This window comes from Trachemys scripta, chromosome 5 (genome assembly GCF_013100865.1).
Source record: "Trachemys scripta elegans isolate TJP31775 chromosome 5, CAS_Tse_1.0, whole genome shotgun sequence".
NCBI lineage: Eukaryota > Metazoa > Chordata > Testudines > Emydidae > Trachemys > Trachemys scripta.
The window spans coordinates 130,958,277-130,973,726 of record NC_048302.1 but is presented as its reverse complement, the minus strand read 5'-3'; positions in this window follow the sequence as shown (position 1 = coordinate 130,973,726).

The following is a 15,450-nucleotide window of genomic DNA, read 5'->3' as shown; positions in this document are numbered from 1 at the left end:
TGCATATAATTGCTCACTTGAAAATCCTTTAATCTAAAGTGTTCTTAATTCTACACAAGATTTTCCCTAATCAGGGAACTGCTAGGTTCAAGGGTTTAATTATAGATACAATGCAGCAGCTATATAGATATAATACAGCATATTAAATCATATTAGAGATATGATATAGATAATATAAATGTAGACTTGGGAGCCTAACCTTGGGCATTCAGGTTGAAAACTTTGGACAAAATAGCAGAAACTTAAGCTTCAAAATCCACATATATAATTCAGAAGATGTTAGTGGGGATTTAAAAAAAAAAAGAAGGAAATATGGCATTTAAATTGGCCAGAGGCAAATGATATTCTATTGAAATAACACTGATGCACCAAAAGCCACTAAAATTACTAGGGCCCCAAAGAGAAAATCAGAGCAAGTTCTCCTCTTTTATCTGTAAAAATACTGAGTATTCAAAAACTCTCCTAAGTACCCTTAATGACTATGTGCAAGTTGGGCCTTCACCATCTATCTCATATCAAACACTCTGAGGTTTCTTTCACTCTTCCTCCAGGAGGTAATTTTCAAATGCACTTTCATGATGGAGGCCTGTTTCACACAGTTTTTGTACTACTGTAACTATTTTTGATCTGAATTTTAACTAGTATTGTTATAGGAGTACAACACTTCTGTAGATGCAGCTATAGTGGTATAACGGTGCCTTATACTGGTACAACGTATTCTGCTTCCCATACAGGAATAGTTATACCAGTATATACTGATATAACTGCATCCACACTAAGGAGGTCATATTGCTTTACATATACCAATGTCAGAGCCCCAAACTTTGACCAAAAGGGTTATCTGTTGTTTCTGTTAGGAGGAGAAATTGATGGCGTGTGAAGTCCTGTTTCTCTGAACATAGGAAGAGGAATCGAACAACAGAAGCTATGCTTGGAACTGGGGGCAAAGAAACTGTCAGACAGTACTCAGCCTAAAAACTCTCTCAAGGCTTTTCTCAGGATCACATTCTCAGTACTTGTTTAGCTGGTGTCTGCTATTTTCTTGCAGTCTTCCTCCGGATTCCCGATGTTTCCACCTCTTCTCTCATACCCGCACATCCACCAAACAATACTCTATGAAAATCCTCCACTCACATAGTTCTATTTCTTGAGCAGGCTCATGTGCCTTGGTTGGACAGTGACATGTAGTTTAGTTTGAGGCCCAAATTGTTTCTTACATTTATCCTGAGTGAAAGGCGACTGTTACATCATGGAAATTGGTGAGTGTTTCACTCAGCCCATAACAGCATAGTTAAAGCGGTACAATTTGTGTGTGTACACAATCCCTTAGAAACATAAGTCTGAATGACTTAGCTGCTACTGAAAAATCTTACTATTAGTTCTTTATCTGGAGTTTTGTGTTTCCATGTACTTAACAGTATTTTATTTCTGAAAATCTCTACATCCTTAATGATATTTTAATAGATTTCATATTTGTATATATTCCCATTGTAGCATCAGGGGTATCAGAATGAAGGCAAGACTACATTGTCCTAAAATACATTGTCCTAAAATATTGCCTCTATATTTTATAATTTGTAGTTATTTTTAAGATTATCAGAGGTGATCAGTTAATGCAACTCATCAAATTTGCAAAATATATTCAAAACCCATGTTTGTTGTTTCATAAAAGTCTCCCCCAGTCCAAGATTTTTTTCATAGCAAACCCTCAAAGATTTGTCAAGCTCTGTTTGAAACTCATAGACTTTAAGGTCAGAAGGGACCATTATGATCATCTAGTCTAACTTCCTGCACAACACAGGCCACAGAATCTCACCCACCCACTCCTGTCTGAGCTGACCTATGTCTGAGCTACTGAAGTCCTCAAATCGTGGTTTAAAGACCTTAAGGTGCAGAGAATCCTCCAGCAAGTGACCCGTGCCCCACGCTGCAGAGGAAGGCGAAAAACCCCCAGGGCCTCTGCCAATCTGCCCGGAGGAAAATTCCTTCCCAACCCCAAATATGGCAATCAGTTAAACCCTGAGCATGTGGGCAAGACTCACCAGTCAGCACCCAGGAAAGAATTCTCTGTAGTAACTCAGATCCCACCCCATCTAACATTCCATCACAGACCATTGGGCATATTTACCAGCTAATAATCAATGATAAATTAATTACCAAAATTAGGCTATTCCATCATACCATCCCCTCCATAAACTTATCAAGTTTAGTCTTGAAGCCAGATATGTCTTTTGCCCACACTACTCCCCTTGGAAGGCTGTTCCAGAACTTCACTCCTCTAATGGTTAGAAACCTTCATCTAATTTCAAGTCTAAACTTCCTAATATCCAGTTTATATCCATTTGTTCTTGGGAATCTCACACCTCATGTCTTGTCAACACACACACACACAACCCAGATGGTTACTTTTCGGATAAAGTGATTAATAGATTTGCCAGGAAAACTCTCCTATGAAACCTCAACGCTTTTGCTTAGTAAAGCAACAGTAAAGTAACTGTCTTTTAGTCATGAGAGCCCTCTAGAGGTAGAATTATGCATTTAAATGTAGAGTTACACTAAACTTAAGTGAATCAGGAAAACAGCACACAAACAACTCCATATTACATCTGGTTGGCTGACAACTGCGTGTCTCAGCCTCTCTTTTATATTCACAATTATTTAAGAATCTGATTCAATAAAGGGTGGAATTTTCATCTCAGCAGTTACTAGATTTATAATTTAAAGAGATGTTGTACTTACACTGAACGCGGTGTCCATTACCTATCAACGTTAACAAAATGCAAGTAGTTTCTAGAATAGATTATAACATTTAGGCTTTTTTTTGGTCCCACACCAAGTCAGGGCAGAGCTGATCATAATCTGTATACTGCTGGGCAAAATTCTTCCTGTGCAACTTTTTGGAAAAAACGCAGATTCGACCACCCCAAAACCTTTTTTGCAAATTCATGTTGGTTTTGCTGAATTGTTTGGATCGGGGGGAAAAAACCTAAAGCTAAAATAAAATTGACAAATCAAAACATTGTGTTGGTATTTTCTAAACACAACTTTTCAGTTTAAAATTTTCCCTTATTTTAAAAAAAAATGTTTTAAAAGGGTCAAAATCAAACCAAAATGTTTATTTTGGAAAATCAAAAAAATTCTTTCGGGTCAAAAATATATTAGTTTTTTTTTTAACATTTTTGATTTGCTGAAAATTTAGAAAGATTTTGTTTTCAATCCAACCCAAACCAATTAAAAAAAGGGGGGGGGATTGCCAGCACACCAGAAAAAAAAAAATCTGTTATTTCCACATACTATACTGTTGTATGGACCAGAATGTGAACTTTCATCCAAAAACAAACTAAAAAAGAACGAATAAATTTCTATCCCATATAGTTGTAGACAAAAACTTGAAAATGTGACCCAAATTTGACCTAAAGAGTCAGAAACCAGGCAAAGACAAAGAGCCAAAATGTGTGTTTGGTTTTTAAATCTCATGTTTTTAAGACAATCTCATGATTTAGATACCTGACTCATGATTTTTGGCACTCCTGTAAAATGTATATGCTACAGGAGACTGAATTACCTAGAGCAAAATATTAAGTTACAACCAATGTATATTACTTCATGAGCATTTCCAATTCTCACAGTAAGTGAGAGTCATATTTGGCGCTTTTCTTACATTGCAATCTGAGCTCTCTTTAAATATATATATTCTAGCCTGCATGGTTGCAGAAGAGCTGGGAAACATGATCACTGCAGGCTCGGAAACTAGAAAGCCAATTAAAAGCATCCACATTTTTTTATGTCTAAAACCCCCATAATTTTTAAAGCCCACTTGATGATTTGGGGGTGTCTGGCTCATATTTGGATGCTAGGGATTACTACTTTACAAAATAGTTGGTGAAACTGCATGAAATAAGTCTGAATGCCCCTAAGTATTTACTTTTAAAAATAGCTGAATGTTTCAGCCACTTGTGCCATTTTGGGGGAATTACCCGGATCAGTAAGGAGTTCTATCCTGCAACCTTGGGTTCCTTTGTGCTGTGTAGCTTTGGTTCAGAGACCCCTGACCCCAGTAGTCTTCCCGCCAGCACAAGGTTTCACCCTGGCTTCCACCAGCCTGCAGTGTGACACCAACAGCCCTTCTATTCCTGAGTCTCCCTAAATTCATCCTTCCTGAGTTCGTACTTACCACCCACTCTTACTTTTCCCCTCTGGTTCATCACCCCAAAGGGGTGAAACGAGCCCCTCCCCGACACCAGCTTACTTTGGCATCCATACTCCACAACAGCAAACAGCTTGGGGTAAATACAAATAAAAGGTTCATTTAATTAAAAAAGCCACAGATAGGAAGGTGAACCGGTGAGGGAGGGCAACATATACTAGTTACACAGAAAATAAGCACAAAGACGCAAGCTCAGGTTTTAAACTTCCACATTAGATAAAATCCCTTTTTTAATTCAAGTTACCTATTGCCTTCAAACAGTTTCCACGCATACCCCCTAGCCACCAGGGGAACCAGCGTTTCACGGATTGCACCTGCCAACTGACTGTCCCTCAGTTTCTGGATTAAAAAAACCTCATACATGAGCCTGCTTGTAAAAGACTTTTCCCTCTGTTCCCTCCCTGTCCCCATCCATGGTGACTCCTGTTTCTTGTGTAGAAATCTCTTAACTTGAGAGTCAGGGTATCTCGGGGTTTGTCTACACTTAAAATGCTACAGTGGCACAGCTGCACCACTATAACACTTTAGTGTAGACACAGCCAATGCCAACAGACAACAGAGTTTCTCCTGGCAGTATAGGTAATGCACCTCCCCAAGAGGCAATGTTAGGTTGATGGAAGAATTCTTACATTCACCTAGCACTGTCTATGCGGGGACCTAGATCAGCATGGCTGCATCACTCAGGGGTGTGGATATTTCAAACCTCTAATTGATGTAGTTAAATTGACCTATTATTCTAGTGTAGACCAGGCCTTTGTGTCTTTCCATTAACTCTAATTGCCCAGTTAGGAAGAGACAATAGTGGGCCATGGGTTGTTACTTTGAGATGGTTCTGTGTGAACACCTGTCTTGAGAAGTGATCCTCCCTGCTCTTAGGTGTGGCTGAAATCATAGTACAGGCTATGAGCACAGTTTTCTACATACATAAATATAGAGATTCATAACCACACTCTATAGACATATCTTAGGACTAAGTTCAGACAGTCACAAGGTTTCATAAAAGACCTTACTCCATACGCTTTAATAGTACAATCATACAGTATGGTTCAATGGCTCATTTTGTGGTTTAAGCTTCTGGTCTCCCTGTGGGGTGTCTGACTCTGATTGCTACAGCACTATGGGCCTGATTCACCATTTTGACATTGCCATTCAAATTCCACACTGAACGTGTCTGTATTACTGAGTCTCATGTTGTGCTTGATGGTATTTATTACTATTTGCATTGCCACAGAACCTAGGAGCCACCCACTGTCCTAGGTGCTGCACAGACAGCCTCTGCCCCCGAAGAGCTTACAATCTCAGTAAGGATTAAGATGGTGAATTATTAGGATATTTTCATAATGTGATGATTACCCCAAGGAAACTCGGTATTCTGTGTGTGGGAATATATGTTGGTGACAACACTGGGCTTGATTTACCACTCCATCACTCAGCTCAGTACACTACAGAAAAGGAGCTTCACCAGAGACTGCACTTGCCTTGAAGGAGACTGTGCTGTTGAGAAACAGCTCTGAAGGAGACGCACCATTGCATGCATTAGTCGTGGCAATAAAAATGTGTGCACTCTTCTCTAAGAAATGAAAAGTTGCAAAGGCAGTTGTCAGTCCCCCAGTGATGTTCTCCACTGGGGTAGATTGTCCCTACCTCAGGGACAGCTTTCTCTGTAAGAAGGTGCCATTTTACATGAAACTAGATTTATAAGTGCTCACTGACCACAACTGGAGCCAGATTTGCAAAAGAGCTTGTTTAGACACCAGGAAATTTTCCAGAGTTCTCAGCATCCAGCTGTGACACTTATGGCCTGATTTCCAGTACTTAAACCATGGCCCCATTGAATTGCTTGCATCTTGGATGCTTTGATTTTTCTCTTTGCACTGGTGTTGGCTTCCCCGGAGCCAGATTCAAAGCTCATTGAGGTTGTCAGAAAGACTGCCAAAGCCCACTGAAGGCAATGGATCAGGGCCATTATGCACTATTTCCCCAGGGAATAAAAGTCCAATGCCTTTATCCATCTACGCGTACATTAAAGAATGCAGCTTCTCTGTGGTTTTATTTCCTGCTTTCAGAGACTTGATAAAGTGTTTTTAAAAAAGTGGCTGTTTTTCAGTTCTTTTCCCTTTCTCACCTCTCACCGAAGAGTTATACATTGCGATGCCTGGTAAGCAGCATTGTAAGATAAAGGTGGAAAGTCATATATTCTTTTACTGCAGTGTCATTTTTAAATATAATATGAAGCTGGGGGGTTGGGGGGGTTGGGTGAAACCTCATTGAAGCTGGTGAGCATAATGGACAGTCATCATTCAGGATAAATAAAAGAAGCAATTAAGCTTTTTTTGGAGAAAGCTGAAACGAGAGGAGCCATCCCCCAACGCAGGCCACATGCAAGGCCGGTGAGTGAGTAGCTGAGCTGTGTGAGTGGACAAGTGTCTCTGGCGGCTGAAAGCAAACAGAGGGCTGGGTATTGTGTGTGCATGCGTGTGTGTGCGCAGATGCAGCCACAGCACAGGACAGCCAAAGAAACACATGTAGTATTCATATGTAGTATGAATACTGCGTACAGATGTGGTCTCCTCATCTCAAAATGGCCTGCTAAACCCAGGGTCGTGAGTTCAATCCTTGAGGGGGCCACTTAGGGATCTGGGGCAAAATCAGTACTTGGTCCTGCTAGTGAAGGCAGGGGGCTGGACTTGATGACCTTTCAAGGTCCCTTCCAGTTCTAGGAGATGGATGGAATAAAAAAGATATACTGGCACTAGAAAAGTTCAGAGCAGGGCAACTAAAATGATTAGGGAATTGGAGAGGGTCCCAAATGAGGAGAGATTAAAGAGGCTAGGACTTTTCAGCTTGGAAAAGAGGAGACTAAGGGGGGATATGATAGAGGTACATAAAATCATGAGTCATGTGGAGAAAGTAGAAAAGGAAAAGTTATTTACTTTTTCCCATAATACAAGAACTAGGGGCCACCAAATGAAATTAATGGGCAACGAGTTTAAAACAAATAAAAGGAAGTTCTTCTTCACACAGCGCACAGTCAACTTGTGGAACACCTTGCCTCAGGAGGTTGTGAAGGCTAGGACTTTAACAGAATTTAAAAGAGAGCTAGATAAATTCATGGAGGTTAAGTCCATTAATGGTTATTAGCCAGGATGGGTAAGGAATGGTGTCTCTATCCTCTGTTTGTCAGAGGGTGGAGATGGATGGCAGGAGAGAGATCAATTGATCATTACCTGTTAGGTTCACTCTCTCAGGGGCACCCTGGCATTGGCCACTGTCAGTAGACAGGATATTGGGCTAGATGGACCTTTGGTCTGAGCCAGTATGGCCGTTCTTATGTTCTTATGATCCACAGAGAAAGCAAAGAAAGCTTTTGGGGTGAAGTGCTGGCTGGAAATTAGGCTTCGAAATATTGAGCAAGGAAACGGTCTCCTGTTTGATTTTTACTCTGTTCAGGGAAACAGGGCTTTGTGTATATTCTTTGTAAATAAACAAGGTCGCATCTACAAAATACCTGACCCCATCACTGATTTTTCCTCCTAATGAAAACAACCCACAAGGTTCCAAATATTGGCTAACCACTTAGCTCTAAAGAGTAATAACAACAAGAATTTCTACACCGATAAAGGGCACAACAGGTTTGTCTGAAAAACTGAGTCATGATGATAAACATGTAACAAATTATGATTCGGATACAAGAGCCAGATTCTGCTTTAAGTTACCTCCATGTTGATTTGGAATAACTCCATTGAAGACACATAATGGTGTAAATGTGGCGTAATTCATAATAAAGCGCAGAATCTGGTCCAAAGTGCCTAAAACCATACAGAGAGTGGAGTGCAGGTGTCTAAATCAGGGGTCGGCAACGTTCGGCACGCGGCTCGCCAGGGTAAGCACCCTAGCGGGCCGGGACAGTTTATTTACCTGCTGACGCGGCAGGTTCGTCCGATCGCGGCCCCCCCACTGGCCGCGGTTCACCGTCCCGGGCCAATGGGGGTGGCGGGAAGCCGCGGCCAGCATATCCCTCAGTCTGGGCTGCTTCCCGCCGCCCCCATTGGACCGGGATGGCAAACCGCGGCCAGTGGGGGCCACCATTGGCCGAACCTGCCGTGTCAGCAGGTAAATAAACTGGCCCGGCCCTCTAGGGTGCTTACCCTGGCGAGCCACATGCCGAACGTTGCTGACCCCTGGTCTAAAGTATCAACCAAGAGCCACATGTCATCTTTTAAGGTCTTTGAGATGTTTGGAACTATGTGAGACATTATGCAGCGCTTATTTCATTTATGACTAAATTCTCACTGCAGAGCTAAATATTTTTTTCTGAGAAAGGGGAAAAAATCATGTGGTTGCAAGTCCTAATAAGGCAAGGAACCATTTCACCAAATAGAAGAAGCATGACTGAGCACTGATGAGACAAATTACATATAAAAACATCACTATGTACAGACTATCCCAGCCACGCATAAGGCAACAATTTAACAATCGAGTAACTAGAGTCTATTACTCAGATTTGATAGTTACAGAAATAAAATGTGTGGCATTGTTTTGACACCTCGTGCACAAATACAATTGTTCATAAAAAATCACATCTCCATGCTTTACTTTCCCCCTGTGTGCTGAAAAGGCTCATGCCCTGAAAAGTGGAGGGTTCCCAATACTTCACCAGCCTTTGAAATAAGTTGTTTGCAAAGTGCTCAGAAGATAAGTACCATTATATATATCCTAAGAAACAATTCATCCTGATTAATGATCACATGTTTTCAATACACAATCTGATAACACTACAGGTCTGATTAGAGGTCATGGAGGTTCAAGGGCACTGGGTGCCTGACACCCAGTAGCGTCTCCACAAATCTGCCCTTTTACCTGTTTGGGTAATTCTTCTAATACGGAATTTGATTTACACTTTAGGCTCTTGGAGGCAGAGACTGTCTTTTACTATGTGTAGACACAATGCATAGCACAAGGAACCAAATGTAACCCAGGCCTGCTTGGTGTGACACTTTGTCCCCCTCTAGTGGCAGCTAGAGATTGATGGGTCTGCTATAGCCTTGGCTAAGAGAGATGTGCTTTTAGCTCATAAAGTAGAGGTTCCTGCATTAAGCACCAGAGGTCCCAGGTTTGATCCTGAGCGCCGGGGTCTGTTGGCATTACACAAACAACAGGGGATGTCTTCACTTACAGCCTCTTTAGTCAGCACCAGACCCAACCGCCCCCTCTCTAGACTTTTCTCAAAGTCCCACTCTAGGCTGTGTCCGTCTCTTTCTGTATGCTGTCTCCTGCTTCTCTTTTCCACCCACCCTCCTCTGGTCAAATACCCAGAGGATTCCTCCACCAGGTCATTCAAATGTCTGGGCAGAGCCATGTGACCGTGCTTTGGACTTGGAGGCTACTGTTATTTCAGTCACTTCTTCACGTTCATCCTGAATGACAGGTGATGTTCTAGCCAACCTATGACAACAAGGTTTAACTGAACCTGCAAAAGTAACCAAGGGGAAGTGTTACTATGGATTGCCTCAACTTTAGGTCTAGCCCTCCAATGATGCTGGAAAAGCATGTCTGCTGCCCTTTCTCACTTCCCAGTTTACACAGCCTAGCAGCAACTGATCATATTTATTTCATAAAGAACAATAATGCTTCCTTATGCTTGAGGACGTTCATAAATGAAACATTGTAATGAAATTCCTATGGAATCACACATTTGATCCAATCTGACAACCAAAATTGTTCATGGCAATTAACATGACTGGAATGGTGACCTAAAAGATGTATTACACCAGGCATGTAAACCTCATCATGAAACAGCATGCGGTTTCCTTCTCTGCAGCCTGCTAGGTGTAATCTAATTTTGTAAATGGATTCATGCCATTCGTTTTAAAACTGAAGCTCTTTTTTTTTGTAAAATCTACATTACAAATCACTCTTCCCTCTGCACTTAGGTAAACACATATGAAAACAACAGCTGTCCAATAACACTAATCTCTCTAGTTTGAGGTGGGACATGGAGGCAGCCAATACATTACAAACACTACATTTAATTACCTCTCACTTAGCTTTGAGGGCTGCACGCAACCAGAAGCTGACAAAATGGAGGAAGCCAAAATGCAATTGGATTTAAAGAAAATATTCCAGTGACAGACAATAACGAACTCTGGGTGAGCAATTGTAACAGCAGCCTGATTGTTTGTGTTGTGATGCAAATCTCTGAGTACAATTGGGCCAAGACACTGAATTTTCAAGTGATGTCACTTGGTTTTATGTAGGGAAACAACTGCTGATCAGAATCTAGAAAGATCTCTTTTGGTACATCATGGGCTTAATTCTGTGACCATTCTCCACTGGCCCTGACTTGGCAGCGGTATGATTTATAGAGTTTAAGGCCAGAGAGACCACCAGATCTAATCTGAACCCGTGAAGAGCACAGGTCACCATCACCACCCAGCACCCGCACACCAAACCAACAACCAGAATTAGGCTAAAGCATTACAGCCCACAGGATATTAAGTTATTGTGTGCCACAGGCAGAGAACAGGAGGGACCAAAGTACACCGACGCCCTACGCTCCTGCACTGGCAGGGAATTGATTAAGTGAGACATAGCCAGATGATGCATGGAACCTCACAGCTCTATTAGGAACTTTATTATGCACTACCTCCCATGGCTACCAGGTATACGAAGAGCACATGCATCGCTAAACCCATTAAGCCATGCCTGGTCCAGCCTCCTTCCTCTGCCTCTGGAAGGCACTAGGAGAAAACCAAGGGGTCTGTAACTATGTCTATTTGCTAAACTCTTGGCCAAAGGTGAAGAAAGTTACCACCTATCCACACAGCAGCCAGTCACAACCTGCCTTTGAAATATGTCCTGATTATTGTGGCCTTTTATGTTCTACTGGAGAGAAGGGCACCTCTCCATAAGCAACAATGGTCCTCCTTGTACTCATATTTCCTTATGATTTAATAAAAGAAGTAGCACTCAAGGTTACCATGCAGTCTTATTAGCATACTAGGGAAAGGATCTATGAACAAGCCATGTGTGAAATAAATTAGCCCAGGTCTACACTGGGGGGGCGGGATTGACCTAAAATATGCAACTTCAGCTACGGGAATAGCGTAGCTGAAGTTGAGGTATTTAGGTCGACTTACCACAGTGTCTTCACGGCACTGAGTTGACTGCTGCCGCTTCCCCGTCGACTCTGCTTGCGCCTCTCATGGTGGTGGAGTACCGGAGTCGACGGGAGAGCACTCAGGGATCGATTTACCGCATCTAGACTAGACGCGATAAATGGACCCCTGATCATTTCCCGCCGATCCGGGTAGATACATACCTAATTCCGAGTGAGAATCAAGTCAGAGGATGGTTAGCATCCCACAGTAACTTATGCCCTGTCCTATCCTGTCCTACCAAGTTCCATTCCAGTGAAAAAGTTTAAGTTGCAGAAACTTGATCCTGTGGTTTAAAAATATACACTAGTGTATGGAAAAAGTATGGAAGGGAAGGAAAATGATAGATTTTAAATGAGAAAAGTAAACCACTTTCCTTCTCATCTCCAAGCAGCATGTGTTTAGGCACAACCCCAAAGTAAAATCTTGTAGTTGGTATTTTAACTCTGTAAATCCTTCAGGATAAGTAGACAATGTTTATTGTGTGTATTATTCAGATTCTAATATCTACACTGTATTGTTAAATCTATTCACCTAACTCTGGGTTATTGCCAATTATGTACTCTATGAATCATATGTCTTTTAAAATCAAACGTTGAATTTGTGGATAATCTAAGCACTATACCCAGATGTACAGACACTCTTTTCTCAATCTATGTATTATATAATTTTTTTAACATTAGCTTTAATAAAATTTTTAAATCGGTCCTTCCATCACCCCTGCTGTGCCCATTCCAGAGAGGAGTCTTTTACAGCTGCCATGCAGAAGAGCTCAGATATTAATCCTGAAGAACCCAAATTCAAACTCCGGTGATGACCAAGGCAAATATTGTTTCACAAATGCTACATCAAAATTCTCTTTTGCCAGGTGTGCGTCATGTTTACGAATAGTTTTCCCCACTCCTCATCCCCTTTCAATCCCTTCTAGGTCAGTAATTGATCTCAGCTGACCCTGCCCAGGCACAGCTCACAAAGGGTGGATACACCAAGAACCAAAGAATTCTTGAACGGAATTTCTTTTGTTGCAATTAATAAATCACAAGTAATGAACGTTAGAGAGACTCTGGAGCTCTTTTCAAACGCTTGCAGATTTGAGCTCAGTAGGGAAATTGGTGACCTCTAACCCCTGACCCTTTCAGGATCATCAGCAAGTGCAGAGCCAGCACTGCATGACAAAAATGGATGTTTGATAACATGTGCTGCCTTCCTCATTACCAAGAGCTCCGGCACAGAAATGCTGGGAGAAAATACACCTAAAATACACCTAAGCAGGTTGAGCCAGCACATAACTCCATGCATCAGTCTATTTTACAGTTGGGGAAACTGAGGCACAAATGGGGTTAAGTGACTTGCCCAAGGTCACACAGGAAATCAATAGAACAGCCAGAAAGGGAACTCAGCAATTCTTGCTCCCAGTCTAATGCCCTATCCATTGAACCATACTTCCTTACATTGTATTTCAGGCTAGAAAGCCTACAAGAACAGTTTCTTACATTATTTTGACATAATATTTCCCCAGCCTGGTCAGAATCAGGCATTCAAAATAATTTACCTTTTACTTGAGAAGCGTGTGTTAATTTAGCACTAGAATGACACCCCTGGAGACTGAAGAACATATTCATCCACAAAATAGGTGTAGCACAGGCAATGCCAGTGAAAGATGGTATACCTTTCCCCAGTCTGAAATCTGTGCGAGAGGAATAGGTTGCAGTTATTTGCCTCTCTGCTTAGAGTGCCACTTGTGACAGTATTTTTATTTTTAATGTGGATACTAGTGCACTGGGGCCTGGACTGAGAGCACAGAGTTCATTTCATCTGGACCGCTGAACAACCATCAGATGGTAATAGCTTTTTCTCACTGCCAACTTGAGCTTTATTTGAACTGGCCTACAAGAGAGTGAAGATTGTATATCCCATTATCAGTCCCTGAGTTATCCAAACCCTGTTGCATTAAATTTTCCCTTTGGTTTCCACAGTAGGTTCAGACTTCTTGTCTGCACTTACAGTATTTCACACAGTTCCATTCCTTCTCATATCTCTTTTTCACATCTTTGTTCATCCACTTTTGCTCCCCACCTAACTGTCCCTTTTGTATCTTGCTTCCATCTTTGTCTTAGATTCTACTTATATTGTAAGCTCTGTAGGCCTTGCTGGAGCCCTAGCATAGCTAAAAGCATGAACCAAAGTAGGCCTTGTCAGAATAGTAACACTAGGTATCAGCTAATCAAGTAAGCACATTCCTGTGAGGATGGTACTGGAACACACAGAACCCTCATAAAGATAATGATGGGATGACAGGATAAGGATGTTGTGTTCAAACTATTAGGTGCAAGGAACATATGGAGTGTAATATGTAACACCTTTGTATCAAGATGTGGAAGGGGGGGCATCTTTTTATTGGCCTGGGGAGGACATTATGTTTATTGACCTTATACTTTGTCAAGGCATACATATGTTAGTGTACCTGTAACCTGTTGGACAGGGCACTAGGACCATGCCTTGTTGCAATAAACCTGTGCGAGCCTTCACCACCTAATTGAGCCTGTGATATTTCTTTAGGCGTGTCATAACTATAAAGGGAAGGGTAACAGCTGTCCTGTGTACAGTACTATAAAACCCCAGAGACTCCAAAATCCTTTTCCCTGTAAAGGGTTAAGAAGCTCAAGTAATCTGGCTGGCATCTGACCTAAAAGACCAATAAGGGGACAAGATACTTTCAAATCTTGGGGGGGGAAGGCTTTTGTTTCTGTTCTTTGTTTGGGAGTGTGTTCGTTCTCGGGACTGAGAGGGACCAGACATCAATCCAGGTTCTCCACATCTTTCTAAACAAGTCTCTCCTATTTCAAACTTGTAAGTAAATAGCCAGGCAAGGCGTGTTAGTTTTCCTTTGTTTTTCTCAACTTGTAAATGTACCTTTTACCAGAGTGTTTATCTTTGTTTGCTGTACTTTGAACCTGAGACTAGAGGGGAGTCCTCTGAGCTCTTTAAGTTTGATTACCCTGTAAGGTTAATTTCCATACTGATTTTACAGAGATGATTTTTACCTTTTTCTTTAATTAAAAACCTTCTTTTTAAGAACCTGATTGATTTTTCCTTGTTCAAGATCCAAGGGGTTTGGATCTTGATTCACCAGGAGTTGGTGGGAGGAAGGAGGGGAATAGTTAATTTCTCCTTGTTTTAAGATCCAAGGGGTTTGGATCTTGATTCACCAGGAGTTGGTGAGAGGAAGGAGGGGAATGGTTAATTTCTCCTTGTTTTAAGATCCAAGGGGTTTGGATCTTGATTCACCAGGAGTTGGTGGGAGGAAGGAGGGGAATGGTTAATTTCCCCTTGTTTTAAGATCCAAGGGGTTTGGATCTGTTTTCACCAGGGATTTGGTGAAGGTTTTTCAAGGTTTCCCAGGAATGGAATCCATTGAAATGGTGGCAGCAGAACCAGAGCTAAGCTGGTAGTTAAGCTTAGAAGTTTTCATGCAGGCCCCTACATTTGTACCCTAAAGTTCAAAGTGGGGATCCAGCCTTGACAAGGCGTAACATCAGTGTCTGATGATTCACCAGGGGCGGCTCTATGGTTTTTGCTGCCCCAAGCATGGCAGCCAGACGGCTTTTGGCAGCATGCCTGTGGGAGGTCTGCTGGTGCCGTCAGCGTCCCGCCGCCGAATTGCCACCGAAACCGCGGGACCAGCGGACCTCCCGCAGGCATGTCGCTGAAGGCAGCCTGACTGTCGCCCTCACAGCGACCGGCAGGCTGCCCCCAGTGGCTTGCCGCGCCAGGCATACGCTTGCTGTGCTGGTGCCTGGAGCCTCCCCTGTGAATCACAAGCTACAATCTCCATTGGTGCAGAATACATAGAAGCTTCAAGAACAGCAGCAATAACAAACTCTTTGGGCTGTGTTTATACAGCTCCTTGCACAGTGGGGCCCTGCTCAGACTCCTGGGTTCTACCACTCTAGACATCTTCCATTCTGCCCCTGGCAAATATAATACCCTAGAGCTTCACATGCACCAAATGATCACTTGGTCTTCATGGAAATCTTTCCATCAAGCCTTCCAATGACACCTCATCACATGAACAATTCTCATTTA